Raw genomic sequence first — 18,430 nt, 5'->3', positions numbered from 1 at the left:
TCTGGACCATTCAACAGTCCAAATACGTTAGCTAGGGTTACTGCTGAAGACACCGTTTTTTTTGAGACTCTGACTCTTGAAAGCTTTATATAAAAAATATAAATCAATAAGAAAATGCCATTTAAACCTAGACTTTCTAATGATTTCTGCATGCTAGCATCCCATTTCATTCCATTGAGGCATGGAGGTATAAGGCTAATCCAATGAGCAGTGCAAGGGGAGGCAGGGAGGAAGGGCCGAGAGGTTAAGATGGACCAGAGGGGACAGCAGTTTGGGGCATCTGAGAGGTCCCTGTGGCTCACTTACCCGTGTGCTGTGGTTTGATTACACTGGTGTGCACCACAGTCCGTGACGCCATCAGGCATTAGAGGTGGTATAGTAACACTTCCCGGTGGCGATGCCATGGCCAACCACTGAGAGGACACAAAACAAATTGGATCTCCTGATGAAGAATATCTAAAACAGACCAAGCCTAGAAAGCAGTACAGGCATGCCATTTAGAAACATGGTGGAAAATCCTCTAAAAGACTCAAAGTGTCTACTCCGTGGGGTGGGATCAGGCGGAGAACTAGTGTGTGTGTGTGTGTTTTTTTTTTTTTCAGGAAAAGTCTGTAGATCCATTATTTTTTATTTTTTAAATTCATCTTTATTGTTGAATGTATTACAGATGCCCCCTATTTTTTCCCCATTGACCCCCTCCTCCTCAATCCCACCCCCTCCTCCCTTCCCCACACTATTGTTGGTGTTTATTGGTTACGTACATATACATAGAAGTTCTTTGGTTTATCTCATCCCTCCCTCCCCCCTTCCTTTTGAAGTTCATCAATCTACAACCAATTTGTACTTCTTAATTCCTTTATTATTTTCACCCATCCCTTCAGCCTCTGCCCAACTGGAAGGCAACAAAAAGTTCTCTGTATCTATGAGTCTGTTTCTGTTTTGCTTGCTCATTTTGTTTGTAGATTCCATTGTTGATAGATACATATTAACTGCCATTTTATTGTTCATATTTTTGTTTTTCTTCTCCTTCAAGAAGACCGACCCTTCAACATTTCATATGATACTGGTTTGGTGGTGGTGAACTCCTTTAACTATTTCTTGCCTGGGAAATTCTTGATATGTCTCTCTATCCTAATGATAGCTTTGCAGGATAGAGTAATCTTGGTTGTAGGTCCTTGCTTTTCATCACCTTGAATATCTCTTGCCACTCCCTTCTGGCCTGCAAAGTTTCTTTTGAGAAATCAGCTGACAGTTTTATGGGAACCCACTTGTAGGTAACTAACTGCTTTTCTCTTGCTGCTTTTTAAGATTCTCTTTTTGTCTTTAACCTTTTGACAGGTCTTGGTGTGGACCTTTTTGGGTTCATCTTGTTTGGGACTTCCTGTGCTTCCCGGACTTGTATGTCTATTTCCTTCACCAAGTTAGGAAAGTTTTCTGTCATTATTTTTTTCAAATAGGTTTTTGATTTCTTGTTCTCTCTCTTCTCCTTCTGGCACCCTGTGATGTGAATGTTGGCACGCTTGGTGTTGTCCCAGAGTCTCCTTACACTGTCCTTATTTTTTTAAATTTTTTTTGCTGTTCTGATTGGGTGGTTTTTGCTTCCTTATATTCCAAATTGATGGTTTACTCCTTGGCTTTACCTACTCTATTATTGATTCCCTGTAAATTATTCTTTATTTCAGTTAGTGCAGCCTTCATTTCTGACTGGATCGTTTTGATGTTGTTGATGTTCTCACTAAGTTTCTTGAGTGTCCTTATAACCAATGTTTTGAACTCTGCATCTGATGGATTGCTTATCTTCATTTCATTTAGTTCTTTTCCTGGAGTTTTGTTCTTTTCTTTCATCTGGGACATGTTTCTCTGTCTCCTCATTTTGGCTGCTTCCCTCTGATTGTTTCTATGTTTTAGGTAGCATTTCTATGTCTCCTACGAAGCCTATTATTGCAGGTGTCCTGTAGGATCCAGTGGAACAGCCTCCCTGATCACCCTAACCAGGCTCTCGAGGTGCACTCCCTAGTGTGGACTGTACACTCTTCTGTTGTAATTGAGTCTTGATTGCTGTTGGCACATCAATGGGAGAGATTTACTTAGGCTGATCAGCTGCAAGGACTGGCTGTGCCCACTGACCACCGGCCTCTGACTCCCTTGGAGGACCAGCGGTGTAGGGGCTCAACACACAGAGCAAGACTTACTTCATCAGGGCTCTGGTACCCACTGAGTCCACTCATTGAGTGTGTCACTTGTGGAGGTGGTTGGGTAGTAGTGTTTTGATGAGCTCTGAAGCTGTCCACTGGGGCCAGCCACTGCCTGTGTTCTATTCAGGGCCACCAGGCATAAACAACAAAGTGATCTGCCGATGGCTGCTTCTTGAGCTGGGCTTGGAGGCACCTAGGAAAAGCTAAGCTGTGAACCAAGGCTGGCTGCTTCTAGTGCCAGGCCTGGAGTCACTTAACGAGAGGTATGGGACTCACTGAGACCAGATGCTGCTTGTTTGAGAGATTTTAGGAAACTCTGAAGCAGGATCAAAGACAGGCCAATTCTATGGTAAAGCCTTTGGAAACAGCTTGGGTGGGCCTGAAAGTTGGGTGGGGCCAGGCCTCAGGGAATCACCAGGGCAGGGCAAACAGTGTAAGCCAGTTTCTGGAGTCCCAGATATGGTGGCCGTCTGCTGCCCCAGGGAAGGGCTCACCAAAGGAATGAAGGCCTCCCCTAGCACAAAGAAAGCTGCCTCTCCAGCCCTTGTCTTGAGGCTAAACAGCTCAGTTCTTCCCCGTATGTCTCTGGTGCCTTTCAAGCTGCCTCCCCTCTGAGTTTAGAGGGAGCAAGTCTGACTTAGTCCGTGCGGGCCCTTTAAGGAGCTGCCTGGGGCTCCAGTAGCCTCAGCCTCCCTCAGCCTCAGTTCCCGCTGGTTTTTACAGCCAGAAGTGATGGGAACTTCTCTTCCTGGCACTAGAACCCTGAGCTGAGAGCCTGGTGTGGGACGGGGACCCCTCAGTCCTCAGGGAGGACCTTCACAGCTGAGGTGTCCCTCCTGATTTTTAACTGCTACAGGTGGGTGTGGGACCAACCCGTCCGCCTCCCCCCACCCCCCAGTCTCGGTGTGGCTGCTTCTTTAATGTCGTAGCTGTAGGACAGCCATTCAGCTTGATTTCAGGTGGTTCTGAATGATGGTTGTGCTGTAGTTTAGTTGTAATTTTGATGTGATTGTGGGAGGAGGTGATACCGTGATGACCTATACCGCCGTCTTGAACGGAAGTCCTAGATCCATTATTTTAAAATCATGTTTACTTATAATTTTAATAAAAATTAAAAATTTAAAGAAGCAGATGAGCCCTATAAAATCGCCACTCCACTCACCCTATCCCTTGTAGCTGCTTTTCCAACAGAGTTGGTCAATTTGTGCCAAAACATTTATATAAACATATATGTGACATAACATATAGTTATTGAGCATCTGGTATACTAGGCACTGATTCACATGGAGTCATGGGTACAGGTTTGAGCAAAAGTACACATAAAACTTGGCCTTATGATGCTCACAGTCTAGTTAGAGAGACAAACAGTAGTCTAATAATCAGACAAATAAATGTGCAATGTAAAATGTTTGCAGATCACTGACATAAGGTCTCAGTCTGAGAGAAGTTCCATCTGGCTGGGATTGGGATTGGGTTGAAATACTTGCCCACTACCTGCAACTATTACATACCTGACATGGTCAGGGCAGGGATGAAAATAAAGTTCTATGTGACTCCAAAGATTATACTTCAAACCCTTAGCCACAGCCACTCCCTAATGAAGGTCTAACAATGCAGTGTTAAAATGTCAAATCAAAAAAATAAAGTGGCATTTTCTCTCCTGAAGTAATATAGTGAGTGCTTACAGTTGCAGCTTCTGCCACTCATGCTGTGTGACCTCAGGCAAATGTCTTAGATTCTCTGTGTCTCAATTTCTTCATGTATAAAATGGATATTTTAAAAATCTTATCCTGTAAGATTTTCAAGAGAATAAATGTGTACATGTATGTAAAGTGCTTTGAATAGGGTTTTCTAACAAAAATGAGCTACTACTGTTATATTTTGCAATGTAACCCAAATAAATCACCTGAGTCAAGGGCTTGGACCCCATGGGACTGACCTTAAAGATGCATTACCAATTGGTTGTGATACTGCTATCTAGATATATAGTTATTGCATTTTAAAGAAGATCAGGTTGAGAATCACAGCCAACCAACCCTGAGAGTCATTAATGCCAGAGCAACCAGCCCAGCTTCCTGTTGCCCGCAGTTGCCTCTCCCCACTCTACAGAAAGTGAACAAATAATGAGCCTTCAGTGGAGCACCCCTGTGTCATGAAGCAGACACTCTAGGTCGGGGTACACTTTGATTTGTCCTGATCGCAACCCCATAGGTCAACACTCCACCTTCAGCTGTCCTCCTGGTTACTTTCTTCCTTTTCTTCTCTCTTGCTTTCTCCAAGAAAATCTCCATCTTGTGTCAAAGGAAGAAATAGCATAAATAGATCATAGGTGGGGACGGGAGACAGGGAATGTGAGACTAGCTCTAATACTAATAATGTGTGAATGGACTTCTCTCATCCCACCTCTTTTCCCTGTTGATCATCTTCCACAGCGTCCTAAGACTGTACTTTTAATTCCTGGGACTAGGTTTTAAAATAATATGCAGAAACGACAATTATGCATTATAAGGGAGACTGATGTCTGAAAGCAGAAAGTTGTAGCCAAGGCAAGTTCATCATGTGGATTGTTCCGCCTTTTCTCTCGAAGCAGCCTTCCTTTGGCTGTTGGCCCAGGAAGTTATTTATAATCCAATAAAAATTAAAAGGACTGATGGGAAGGATTTACTTACAGAGTGGATTGGCTCTGGCATTCAGTCCATTGCTAATGTTAATTCCTGTTCATTCTAAAAACTCTGAATATAGAGGCTTTCTCTCTGCAGAGAATTTAGCTGAGACGGGGATCTTATTTTTTATTCACCACTGGAGAAACATTCACCGGCACTAACACAGCATCTAGGATATAGGAGTTGCTAGCAAACATTTATTTCATGATAATGATATAAAAAGTAAAAAGAAACCTAGGTTGGTGACTGTCATGGTCCCAGAGAAGGCAAGCTTGTACTTCAATACAAATAGAACACTCTGCACTCACAGGCTACGAACAGAAGGAAAACTCGCTCGAGTATTAGCATTTCATGAGAGGGCCAATTGTCCTGGATTTTGTGAAGGCAGCCTTATGTCAAACACTCTATCCTCACTTTTTTCTTTAGCTCCTATTTATTTTCTCATCATTCATTCGCACTATACTTCATATCCTAAAGGACTTAGAATGCTTTATAAGGCACGTCCAAAACAAAACTAAAACGTGTATGCCAGGGAACGTTGGGGTGTGCAGCAAATTTAAGCCCCGAAGAAGTCAATGCCAAGACTAATAATATTCATAAAATAAAAACAGAGCAGTTGTTTCAGACAGTGCTTCCTGCCTTTTTCACACCACAATACACAAAAAGTGTGAATTCTTGTATGTTCCACATGCTGAGACTTGCAAATGAGCTTGCTCCCAGCTATTGGTAGCCCCAGACCTTGGAAGTACTGCAGCTGTCCCCATCCTCCTTAGCCCTCCCCGGCCCCAGAGGTGGGGGATCCACAGCTCTGAACACCAGTGACTCATTCCTGGTGGCCCACAAGCTGGCGAGAGGAAAGAGTCCTTTTTGTGGTACCAATATCTACCCAAATCAGTGAACACTGACGGATCTAGATAATTATGTCCTTGACCAAATCTCTGTGGTGGCACAAAATAAGTTCATTATGGCTTATTTCCCATAATACCCTTTAATGCAGTGATGTGGGAGCTTCCTAAGACTGCTGTAACAAGTTTCTACAATCGGGACAGTTTAAAACAACAGAAATTTGTTCTCTCTCAGCTCTGGTGGCCACAAGTCTGAAATCAAGGTGTCTGCGGAGCTGTGCTCTCCTCCAGCGCTCCAGAGGAGGCTCCCTCCTGTCCCTTCCAGGGACTGGAGCTGGAAGGTGTTCCTCGGCAGCACCTCCTCAATCTCTGTTCACCCGGCCGTCTTCTTTCTGTGTCTCCGTATTTTTGTAAAAACACCAATCATATTGAATTAGAATCCACCCGAACAACCTCATCTTATCTTACATCTGCTATGACTATTTCAGAATAAGGTCACACGCACAGCTACTGGGGGTTAGGACTTTAACATTTGGGGGGGGGGGACAGTTCAACCCACAACACAGGCCAGTGGAAAACTCAAAGGTAAAAATTGGGAAATCGGTTCTGTGAAAGCTCAGAACCAGGTCATCAAGGTCCAGAGGCCTCTAGTGTGGGGCTTCCTCTAGGAGCCTCCTCGTCCCCAGAAGTCATTGACAGGATGTGCAGCTGAGGACTTGAAGGCATGCTCACGGAGGTTCTGACATCCTCCCTCCATGCCTGTGGGAAGGCCGGTGAAGGGAAGATATGAAGGACATCCTTTTGGAAAAATCAGGCCCGCTCAAATGTTTGCTCTGGGTCAGTTCCAGCTCGCTGACAGATAGGCACTTGAGCTCCACACTTCTATGCCACAAACCGTGAACATAAACAGAACCACAGAAATGCTCCAGGAATCTCCGTATATTAGGATCAGAGCTATGTCTCCCAAATAACACATTTATCGCTCCGACAAGGCAACAGCAAGAAAAGCAGCAACACAATTCCTTTGTTGGGTTATTTGACTGCAATGTAAAAATCAGCCCATATACGGCTTGGCTAACCTGCTTCACTTCCTTGCTTTTCCCTCCCACACAAATATAACTTGGCTTACATGTGACATGTGGCATTTGGTTTTATACTGCACCCACTAGTGTAGATGTCTTGCCTTGCACACGCTCCACTCCTTGAGAACAGTTCCTCCTTAGAATCTCGGATCCTCCTCAGTGACCAGCGTCCTGTTCATTCAGGCACAAAGAAGGATTGATTGATGATGTTGAATGAGGGGAGGCTAGATCCCAAAGTCCTGGCCCGTACACACCAGGCAATGTGGCTAATTCAATGTATTTGGATGTTCATATTACTAAGATTTCTTGGAAATTCCTATCTTCTTTGGCCATCCAGATCTAGTTAATTTACTTTGCCAAGACCCAGATAGGTGTTTTTTTTTCCCATGTTGACTTTTTATTTTTTTTAATTTATTTTTTAAAATTTTTGTTACAGATGTTTTTCCTTTCCCCCCCATTGACACCCTCCTCCCAATTCCACCCCCGCCAGCATTGTTGTCTATGTACATGGGTACTCATACATGCATATAAGTTCTATGGTTAATCTCTTCCCTCCCCCCTGACCCCCCTCTTCTGAGGTTAGTTAGTCTGTGATCTCACTTATTTATGAAATATAATGAAGAAAACAAGCTGATAAACAAAATAGACCCAGAGACATAGAAGTAGGGTACAGAAAGACCCAGATAGGTTTTTAAACTATTGGTCAACACTCCAGTGTACATGTGGATTTGGATCCACTTTGCCTGAATCATTCAGGGCAGCTTTTACCGTATTTTGGCAAATAATAGCGCAGTATTGAGAACAGTAGAGAGTAATCCTGTTGAGTACTTTTCTGGAGTATTCTCATCATTCCTTCACATTATTTCTTCACCTCCAACACTTTCATCTTCTCCCGTCTTAAGCTTTTGTGTGTGTGGATTGGGACACCTGTCTGAAATTCCTACTAGCCTGAATATCCCTTGAGGGTAGGGTGAGCCATGTGTTTGTAGAGTCCATACTGCCAAGAGTGACTGGCTCACAGACCCAGGAGCTATGGGGCTTCCTGGGGGCGGGGGGGAAAATCCCCCAAACGAGACCAAAGCCAAACAGAAGAAAATGGTTCTTCGGCACATCACAGTGCCCCATATTTGTAACCGGAAGTCATAGACATGGCGATTAATAAAAGTCTCCTAGTATGTCTCAGTCTGCAGCACAAGGCTCAGCGTGCCTTGTCTTCAGTAAGGACACTTTGAACAGTCTGGTAAAGTCCCAACACTATTAGATGTACCACCCCCCAAAGACTGAAATATATTTCCGTCTTAGAGAAAATGTATCCCTTGAAACATCCTACTGCTGTGACAGGAGGGTGCAACCCAGCTGTTCCCATCCATTCTGAGCCCCTCTCTTCCTCTGAGTTGGTGGGTACATTTTGTGTAATCATCCTGCTTGTTTTCTGTTTTCACGATTTTCCCGGTAGCTCCTTGGGTATTTTCCCGGATTAACTGCCTGCTTTGCCTCTCACTTCGCCATGATTTCAGGGAGTGGGACGCTCCCGAAGGATTTGCTGGAGCTGCCCTCACTCCAGCCTGATCCTAATGTGATGAAGACGCTGCTCACGAGGGAGGAAAGGGCCTCGGCCTGGCGACCAGCTGATCGCTAGCTCTGCCTCTTTGAATCGGGGACAGTTGAGTTCTTGGCTGCGTTCCTGCCCTGACACCCATCCCCACTCCTACACAGGACACAGTGTTCCTCACCATCCACTCAGGCTGAAATACCTCAGCCACCACTGATCTCGAATGAACCCCATGGAGAGGCAACACAAATAAAGCAAAGAAGGAAACCATTAGGCAGCTTCGCGTGTTCTTATGTAACTCTACCAGCTATATCGAGAGCCCTTCGTTAGTCCAAATTGCACATTTGCACTGTCCTTTTTGGGCTCTGTGCCACCTTCTGCCCCATTCCCCTTGCCCTTCAGTTGCGTTGCTGGGTGAGCCGTTTCTTTGGTGAGGAGGCCGAGAACGGCCTGTCTGTGTGGTCCCACTATTGTCCATCAGTCCGGGAAGTGATCCAACCTGCAACTTTAACCCCAGATGTCCAGCAAAGTCTAAAACATTGGCTGATTCAGGCTGCTAAGGAAATAAACATTTTTTTTTTTTTTTTTTTTGCATAAGGGTTTACAATGGGCTCAAACAAGAGAACTGCAGCCTTGATGGCTTTCTCTGATTGATATTTGGAGCAGGATTTGCAAAATACATCTCTTCTGAGGTCATGGTTGAAGGGGGGCTAGAAACTTTGGTTTGCTCTTAAATAATGTAAAAATTTAGCCCCTAAAAATTAATGTTATGGCTTGAATGGTGCCCCACCCAAAAGATATGTTGAGGTCCTTAATCTCCAGGACCTCAGATGTGACCTTTTTTGGAAATCAGGTCATTGCAGATGTAATGAATTAAGATGAGGTCAGATTAGAATTTAAGACTGGTGTCGTTACAAAAAGGAGAAATTTGGACAAGGAGGCACATGGGAAGAATACCATGTGAGGCTGAGGAAGAGATGGGGGTGGGGCAGCTACAAGTCAAGGAATGACAAAGGTCACCAGCAGTACCAGAAGCTGGGAGGGAGACCTGGGGCAGAGTCTCCCTCACAGCCTCCGAAGGAACCACCCTGCAGTCACCCTGATCTCGAACTTCCAGCCTCCAGACTGTGAGGTGACAAGTTTCCATTGTTTAAGTCGCCCCATCTGTGGTGCTGTGTTATGGCAGCCACAGGAAACTAATTCAAACAATATCTGGCTAATCAAACAGAATGAGACAGTAAATGTTTTCATTGTACTTGGGGTAAAAATAGAATTATTATTCATTTGTTTTTCTACAAAAATATGCTCCTTCCACTAATCCAGAATTCTTTAATGGACCCCCTCCCCACTAACTCAGCTGTCAGCCTCAGCATCACTATGGCTCCTTCCTCTTCTCCTTCCATCCAAGCCCCAACAACTCGATTTCACTGGCTTCACAGGATTCTTTCCGGGCCTCCCATCTCTGTCCTCTGCAATCACTTTCCTGCATTGCAAAGTTGCTGCCAGAAGCCCTGGACTTTCCATGAAACCTGCAATGACCTCCCTCCATATATAGTCTAGAAGAATCCTTTTCTGGAACAAAGCTGCAACTCCTTAGGGCACTTGGGCCTCAGCCTGCAGCTGGGACCCTGCACACCTTGCTTCTGGCACCCACTCCCACCAGCTTATGTTCACCCCAGGCCATGCTTAGGCACCTTTGAAGGCTCCTTGACTTTGCTTACCCTGTTCCTTCGACTTGGCAGAGGTGTCCTTGCTCTCTACTTGTTGAATTCCTAGCATCCTTCTGGGCTCAGGTCAGAGGCTACTTCTCCAAAAAGATTTCCTGAACCTCCCCTGTCAAATGCAGAAACGACTGACCGTCTCGGATCAGAACTTTCTGGAGGAAAACAGCACATCTGATGAATCTCTGCCCGTAAGTTGAGAGCAATGCCTTCCCTGCCCAGGCTCTGTAAAGATTTGTTCTCTGGTGGAACTATTATTTATGACAAGTGAGTCCAAATGAACTCCTGCGGGTTGGTGATGAGCAGCTCTGAGCAGCAAGGCGCTGCACTGTGTCTCTGTGCCTCCTGCACCGAAATGGACCTGCCCCCCCTCCTTCGGGACCTGTGAACACACCCTCACTTTCCAGCATGGCATCACTCGGGGCTGAGGTCCACCTGCACAGACACGCGTGGCCAGGAAGAACGCAGTGGTTCACCTACAGAAAAAGCTTGATTTCTTCTGGTTGCTGTCGTCTCCACAGAGTGAGCCAAGTTTCTCAGAATTCTTTTTCTTTTATTCTCAAAGGTCATCTGAACATTTAGGTTTACATTCAGGCCATTCCCCCATTCCTGTTTGCCTGCCGTGGGAAAGCAAATGGGTGTCTGATCAGAGCATTCACAGTAGCTGCTCTTCGGCCTCCACCTGGCGGCCGGGATACTCTAGGGCCTTGGGGTGAAATGCCGATAAAGACACGACAATAACAAGGTGTTGGCCCAAATATCTTGATAATTAGTGAGACAGGGCCCTCATCCACCTCATCCTTGTGCCTGTCTTCCCACATCCTTAGGCAAAAATGCACTCCACCGAATGGCAGAAGTAGCTGGAAAGATGTTAGTGTAAAAAATACACTGATGGTAACGAAGATGAAGCAAAAGGAGAGCTTACTACTTCTCGAAGTTGGCTGTGGAAAGGCTCAGGGGCACGTCAGGTCAGGCACTCAGGGCTGTAATCAACAGAGACTTGCTCAAGTTATTTCAGGGTGTGAGTTGGGTGGTGTTGTCATTGGGCCCAGGGTGCCCAAGAGTCCAGGACAGACCAGGAACGGAGGCTGAGGAAGACACTGTGTTAAGCCAGCATGTCCACATCTGTGTGAGGGGATAACTGAAGCACCCATCCGGGCAGGTGTTTGCCCAGGTGCGCCGGCACAGAGCTAGGAAGCATCAGTGTCTGGCTGGACGCTGCGAGTCCATCACTCCCAGTTTGCCTGAGGCCTCTCTGCTGCCTGCTGGCTCCTTCCTCCATGTAACTTTTCTCCTTAGCTTCTCCCTCTGTGCGGTCCTGCCTTTCCCAGCTGGACTTGTGAAGAACCAAGGACGGCCTCTTCTCATCCTCGGAGTCTCCGTTCTTCTTCCCGTCCTCATCACCTGGGAATTTCACAGGGAAGTTTCTGAGAGGAGAAATTTCATTAGCAAGGCTAAATTTCAAGGTGGCCATTTCATGGGGAACTGTGTAGTCAAGGGGCTGACTGTTCCAGGCAAGTGCTGTTACTAAAGCAAGGACTGCGCAGCAAGCAGCAGGGAAATTTCTCCAGGGGTCGGGGAGGACCATGGGACAGGCTTTCTGAGTCTTGGCCTGACAAAGCGTTGTGACCTTAGTAAACCAAAGAATTTAAATGTAGTCAACTAAGTAAACAAATTGGGTGTATACTATTCAAGTTAGCGCCCCACTTTAAAATTAATGCCATTACATTTCGGGTAGTAGAATTAAACTACTATGCTGGTACAACTGTTCCAGCAAAAGTGATGAACAGAGAGGGAGGTACAAACCAAAACAAAGACAGACAAGAAGGAATTTTTAATCAGATCATTAGTGCTCATGAAGACATAAGGAAGCAGTTAATAAAGATGAATTGAGCCCTGGCCGGTTTGGCTCAGCTGTTAGAGCGTCAGCCTGCGGACCAGAGAGACCCGCGTTCAGTTCCCACTAAGGGCACGTACCTCAGTTGCAGTTTGTCCCCGGTCCTGGTTGGGGTTGTGTGGGTGGTGACAAGTCGATGTGTCTCTCTCACATTGATGTTTCTCTCTCTCTCTCTCTCTCTCTCTCTCTCTCTCTCTCTCTCCCGCTCTGTCTGAAGATAAATGTAAAAATGTCCTCAGGTGAGGATAAAAAAAAAAAAGATGAATTGAATAGCCCTGGCCAGTGTGGCTCAGTTGGCTGGACCGTCATTCTGTACACTGAAAGGTCATGGATTTGATTCCTGGTCAGGGCACATACCTAGGTTGTGGGTTCAATCCCCCAGTTTGATCTCTGGCTTTAGTCTGGGTGCTTGCAACTGATTATTAGATCAATGTTTCTCTCTCTTTGTCTCTTTCTCCCTTCTCTCTTTAAAAACAATGAACATGTCCTCGGGTGAGGATTAAAAAAGAATAATAATAAAATAAAATACTACCAAATTTCAAAAAAAAAAAAAAAGAATTAAATAGGGACTTTGTTTTTCTGTTTGTTTTTTTTTTATCCTCACCTGAGGACACTTTTGCATTTATCTTCAGATAGAACAGGAGGGAGAATGGGAGGAAGAGAGAGAGAGAAACGTTGATGTGAGAGACACATCAACTGGTTGCCACCCACACAACCCCAACTGGGGCTGGAGACAAACTGCAACCAAGGTACATGCCCTTATCGGGATCCGAACCTGGGCCCCTCCGGTCTGCGGGCCAATGCTCCAACCGCTGAGCCACACCAGCCAGGGCAGGACTTTGTTTTATATAATGCTGTACTCCAATAACCTAGCAAAGTTTCTAAAATCTGTCAGACACTCAGTAAAATATTTGAATTAATTATTAACATAAGTAAATTCGTGAGGATAGAATAGTATAAATGAACAGATGCACCTCTGACCTTTTGCTATTTACTGATAGAGGTCAAAGTCTCTCACATGTAAAAATATTGAACCATTTTCAATGGATTCTGGTTTGGACATTTTAATATTTCTATTTACATAGGAAAATGGAAATAAAGAAAATAATATAAATTACCAAGAGAGAAAGCCCTGAGATTTAGAGATACTCAGTAAATACTTTTTCAGTCTATGGATCTTTGAGGACTAATTTCAAATAATTATACAAACAGTTCCCACTTCACCTGGCAACTAAAAGAGATTTTTCTTCTCACTCAATGACCTTTCATTGAACTTTTCATGTATTAATTATGGAGTAGGATGCACTGTGAGTTTTCTAGATCCACACGGTTTTGAAGAGGACTCTTGTCCTTAGGTGAATTTTTAAAACACTTTGTTTCATTCATGTGCGGCTCTGTGAATACAACTGCAAATCCAGTGTTGAAGGTAGAGTTATGCAGGTCTGCACAACGTAAGGCCAGAACCCCAAAGTGGCTGGATTAAAAAAAAAATTTGTTTTTTTATTGATTTTTAGAAAGAAAGGAAGGGAGAGGGAGATAGAAACATCGATGAGAGAGAACATCGATTGGTCGCCTCCTGCATACCCTCCACTGGGGATCGGGCCCACAATCTGGGCATGTGTCCTGACTGGGAATCGAACTGGTGACCTCCTGGTACATGGGTCGACCCTCCACCACTGAGCTACTCCGGCCAGGTTGAAAGAACTCTTGATGGACACACTCAGAAGCACACTCTTCGGACCTGAGTTCTTTAGAAACTCCATTTAAAACAAGATGGCCTTGTTCAGGTGACTTAATTCTCCAAGACTCGGTGTTCTCATTTATAAAATGGGGTGCCAGCCATGTCAGCCTCATAGGGCTGGTGGGATGATAGGATGAGATCACTCATGTGAAGAAGTCCCAGCAATGTGCCAGGCACACTCAGGCCCTCGATAAATGTTGGCTACTGTTATCCCTGTCCCCATGGTAGGACTAACTACTGAAGCAGATGCTTTAGAGAAAGAAAGTCTACCCCTGTGAATAAAAACCATGTTAGACTTCCACCTAACTTTGGAAAAGACCAAGAGAGAGAGAAGCAGAGACCGAGGCGAGAGCTATACCTGGAGAGGTCAGAGGTTTTCCTTGAACATCTCAATCTCTCAATGACATCTGCAATTTCTATAGATTTCATAGCCCACGTTCCTGCCTATACTCATAATCTTTAAAGACCCTTTTCCACCAAATGATCTAGTCACACACAAAGTTTAATCAAAGGGCAATTGATATCCTGGCCAGTTTGGCTCGGTGGTTAGAGCGTCGGCCTGCGGACCAGAGACCCGCGTTGGGTTCCCGCTAAGGGCACGTACCTCAGTTGCAGTTTGTCCCCGGCCCGTTTGGGGTCGTGTGGGTGGCAACCAGTCGATGAGTTTCTCTCACATCGATGTTTCTCTCTCTCTCTTTCCCCTTCTCTCCCTCCCACTCTATCTGAAAATAAGTGCAAAAATATCCTCGAGTGAGAATTAAAAAAAAAAAGAGCAATTCATATATTTGCAACTTTTCATGTTGTATTCAAATACTGATAGGTTCACAAGCTAAATTGTTGACTACAGTTTGCATTATAGTTTCCCCCATCCGGGGGACATGTGACTGATTATTGTCATCATCCTCTGTTGATATGTGTGCCTGGCCCTCTGTGTCGTGCAAATGTGTTATCAAGATAACATGAAGAAGTATCAGGGAAATCAATGACAGACAAACGACTAGCGATTGTGAACATGTTTTATTTTGAGCATAAAAGATCCTCAATGTTCGGTAGTATTTCATGTTTTGGTCCTGAAATCTGCTGTGCTGTTTTTCCCTAGGAAAGGTTCAGAGATGGCTGCTCCCGAACATGACCTATAAATAAATGCTTTGGCCAGATGGAGCATAGAGAAAATGGCAGGCAGTGTTCCCTCTTCTCAACAGCCATTCCACTGTAAAAATATAGGTTTGGTTTCAGTTCCTTCATAGGGAGACCTTTTCTTTTCTTTAGGAGCTATTCTAGTCTATTTTTTGTGAGTGGCCATTTTTCATAATAAAAACTGTCATTCATTTTACTGTGCTAAGTGCCGCACAGGCTTTATTTGAGATATTCCCTACCTGGGATGAAAACACTATTAGTATGCCCATTTTACAGACAATAAAACGGATTAGTAAACACATGTCAGAGAAAAATAGCAGGATTTTCCTGTAGTCTACAGCTTTGGTCTTTGTCATTTCTTCTTTTGTTATTTTCTCATAACGCTTTCTAAATTTGAAGGAGACTTTTCCAGGAATGAGAAGAGAAGAGGGTGCAGTCTTCCTATTTGGGTTTCATTGGCTGGTGTTTTGATGTTGAAACCCCCTGTTTGCGTTTAGAAACCTTAAAGTCGTAGGAAGCAAACGGCCACACCAAGTGACCAAGAATGCTTCTGGGGCCACCTTAGATGGGTCGAGTGAGGGGACTTGCCTTGGCTCCCTAGTCTCCCGTTCTGCTTTCTAAAGGTATCTTCCCTCAATCTGAAGATGAAGGCTCTCGTTTTGTTTTGGTTATAAATGATGCCCAGAGCGGCGCTGGCTGGCTGCTTCTACCCTTAACGCTAGGGTCTGAGAAAACCAGCCCAGAGCTCAGAAAAGCAAGAATTAGCAAAATGACACTTGATTTAAAAAATATTGCATCATCTCAAGACAACTTATCTCTCCCAGTGTGTGCTCACAATCGTTCACCAGTCAGATGTAATTTCTGAAATATTTTCTTAATGAAAATATTTAGCATCTCATTTTCCTTAATAAGTCAAAACCGCACACTTTTGGTCTATTCATACATGGCAGGCTACTTTCTTCCTGGTACAATGTACGTTTCACTGCACTTACATCATCCTGGTAAGTTTAAAGCCTTTCCCCCCTTGAGAATTTCCATATAGAATCCTGAGGACCCCCTAAGAATTAATCAGATAAAAGATTTCCTTGCTACACGGTCCATTCCTGCCAGTGTGCAGAGAAACAGTCCCATGTAGCATTCTAACTGTGAAGTGTTTCTGTCCTGGTTTGGCTTGAAACGTCATCTTGCCTGCGCTGTGTGTATTTCCTCTGGCTTGGTTCAGTCCTTCCCTGTTGGACTGGCCAGAACTTTCGGCTGCTTTCTATCGTCTGCCATGAGTGGCATGGGTAAGGTCAGACCTCAGCATTCCAAACTGCAGGAGCCCAGCCCCATCCAGGCAGGTGACCCTTATCATCAAGTTGGTGCAGCCAAGAGTTCACGGGATGGAGAAACTGACTGAGCTTATCATCATCATTTACATCCTTTTCTGTCCTTTTATAGATAGGAGAGACTCTGCAATTCTAAAAATCACGTTTTAAATTTGTCTTAATGGTGCGATAATTAAAAGCAGTGAGGGGAGAACTTTTAGAAGTAGGTTCCTAAAATTGAGCTGTGGGGTCATTCCCATAATGGCAATCCAAGTTGTGCTTCTACAGTCAGTCTTCAAAAAGCTGGCCTGGGGAGGCGCTCTCAGACCCTTCACTGCAATCTTCAGCATGTCCCTCTGCTCTGCCCTTCAGCAAAACCTTCTCTAACAGGTATTATCCTGCTGATGTGCTCTCGGAAGCAAAGATGTGTCTATGCCCAAAGATTCCACCAAGACAAACCGGGCCAAGATGGCAAGGGCTCAGATAATGGGCATAAGGAAAGAATCACTAGTTCAGTTCAGCCTTAAGTCAGTGGTTGTGATTTCAGTTTTAGCAAAATAATAATACGGGATGGGGTGGGAAGGCAGGGATAAAGGAGGAAGAGGGGACTCCCAGCATGGGCTGGGAAAAGGATGCAGAAGACAGTCTTCTAGTTCTAAATTTGCCCCTGTCTCCATGATCTTGGGTAAGTCACTTAACCTCTTTGAGCCTTCGTTTTTTCATCTGTGAAAGATGAAGGGTTTGGACTAGGTGAACTTAGTATTCTTAGCTCTAAAATTTCATGATTTGAACTTGTAAATGGTACCAATGGTTTAAGAAAATGTCAGTGTATTTCTGAAGTGCTTCCCTTTATAATATCGTAAAAAGATTTCTCCATGTACAATACAAAATTTTTATAAAATTATATTGCCGCAGCTCGAATGATCTTTTTTGCTTTTCTTACTTGACTGAGTTTAAATCGACAAATGGTTTGGGTGCTGTAGGCACAGTCTGAATGTTCTGAATTAAACCCCACTCTAGTGATCTGCAAGATTTTAACAACTTTGTGATTTAGAGAAAGCAATCTTGTCTAAACGCTCATGGTAGAAAATCAAACCAGCAATTCATGGTGACTCCGTAGTTAGCCAGGAACCAACTGTCTGATGGTGATAATGACTGCTATTGCCTCCATTTTCAAGGAGTAAAGACTAAACAGTTAAGTGATCAGCCCCAAGCAAGAAGTAGAGGGAGAAACAGAATTCAAACTGAGCATCAGGTTCCTGGAGCCTCAACCTTGTTCAAAACCTGGGTCCCTGACTCCTGGAGTGGATGATCATGTGATGACGTCACCTTTAAAACAGCCAAGAAGGGGCTAGAACACTTACTTTCGAATGCCTTAGAAAAAATAAACTTCCATTTATCCCTGAAAATCTCCCAGTCTTGAAAATAAAAGTCTAACTTGGCTGCTGCTAACCTGAAGAAGAAAATTAGGGAAGAGATCCCAACCCAGACTACAGCAGGGGTCCCCTGCTTGCTCACTCTGAGGTCTGGTCTAAGATCTGAAAGCAACATAATCCCTAACTTGAGAATGTGGTATTTCCTTATGCACCTCCTGCTCACCCATCTTCTGTGGCAAATAATTCAACATCTCATTTGCTCTAATTTTCCTTCTTTATTATCTTCATATCTGAGCCCCTCTCCCTTCCCATCCATGTTCCTTACTAATTAGGTCTTTCAAAGAAAGTTCTCTTTGACATTTGGTCTCTTGTTATGTTGTTTTCTTCTTTAAAAAGAAAATAGAGAAGTTTTAGATTCAAATAAGAGTTAAAATTTCTATAAAAAAAAAAAAATACACAAACAAACCTCAAAATCCCTAAATGTATTGACAGACAAAACTGAATATTTTAAAATAATATTTTTGTTATGCAAAGAATGGTTTTTTGAACAAATAATGTGACTATTTACTATTAAATGAAAACACCTTATAGTATAAATGCAAAACTCTTCGAAATCCTTTTTGGGGAAAAAATTCATGAAAGTTTTAAATTAGCAAATGAAAACGTAGCGTCCAGTGATATTGTTTCCTAAATATGCCTGAAATCTGTCATAATCTGTTTTCCTGGAACAATAAAGAAGTGGTTCCAAGGCCCACATTGCTATCATTTTCCAGACAAAGGTTATCTGGGCATTATATTCAATATAGAATTTTCAAATTTTGAAACATTTTATTATTACAGTAATGGCTATTGCCGTTTCTAACAGACACCCTGTCAGAAGGTTTAAAAAATGTATGCCTCGGTTCATGCAAAAA

The sequence above is a fragment of the Molossus molossus genome, unplaced genomic scaffold, assembly GCF_014108415.1.
Source record: "Molossus molossus isolate mMolMol1 unplaced genomic scaffold, mMolMol1.p scaffold_m16_p_9, whole genome shotgun sequence".
Taxonomy (NCBI): Eukaryota; Metazoa; Chordata; class Mammalia; order Chiroptera; family Molossidae; genus Molossus; species Molossus molossus.
Note: the sequence above shows the minus strand (reverse complement) of the source record.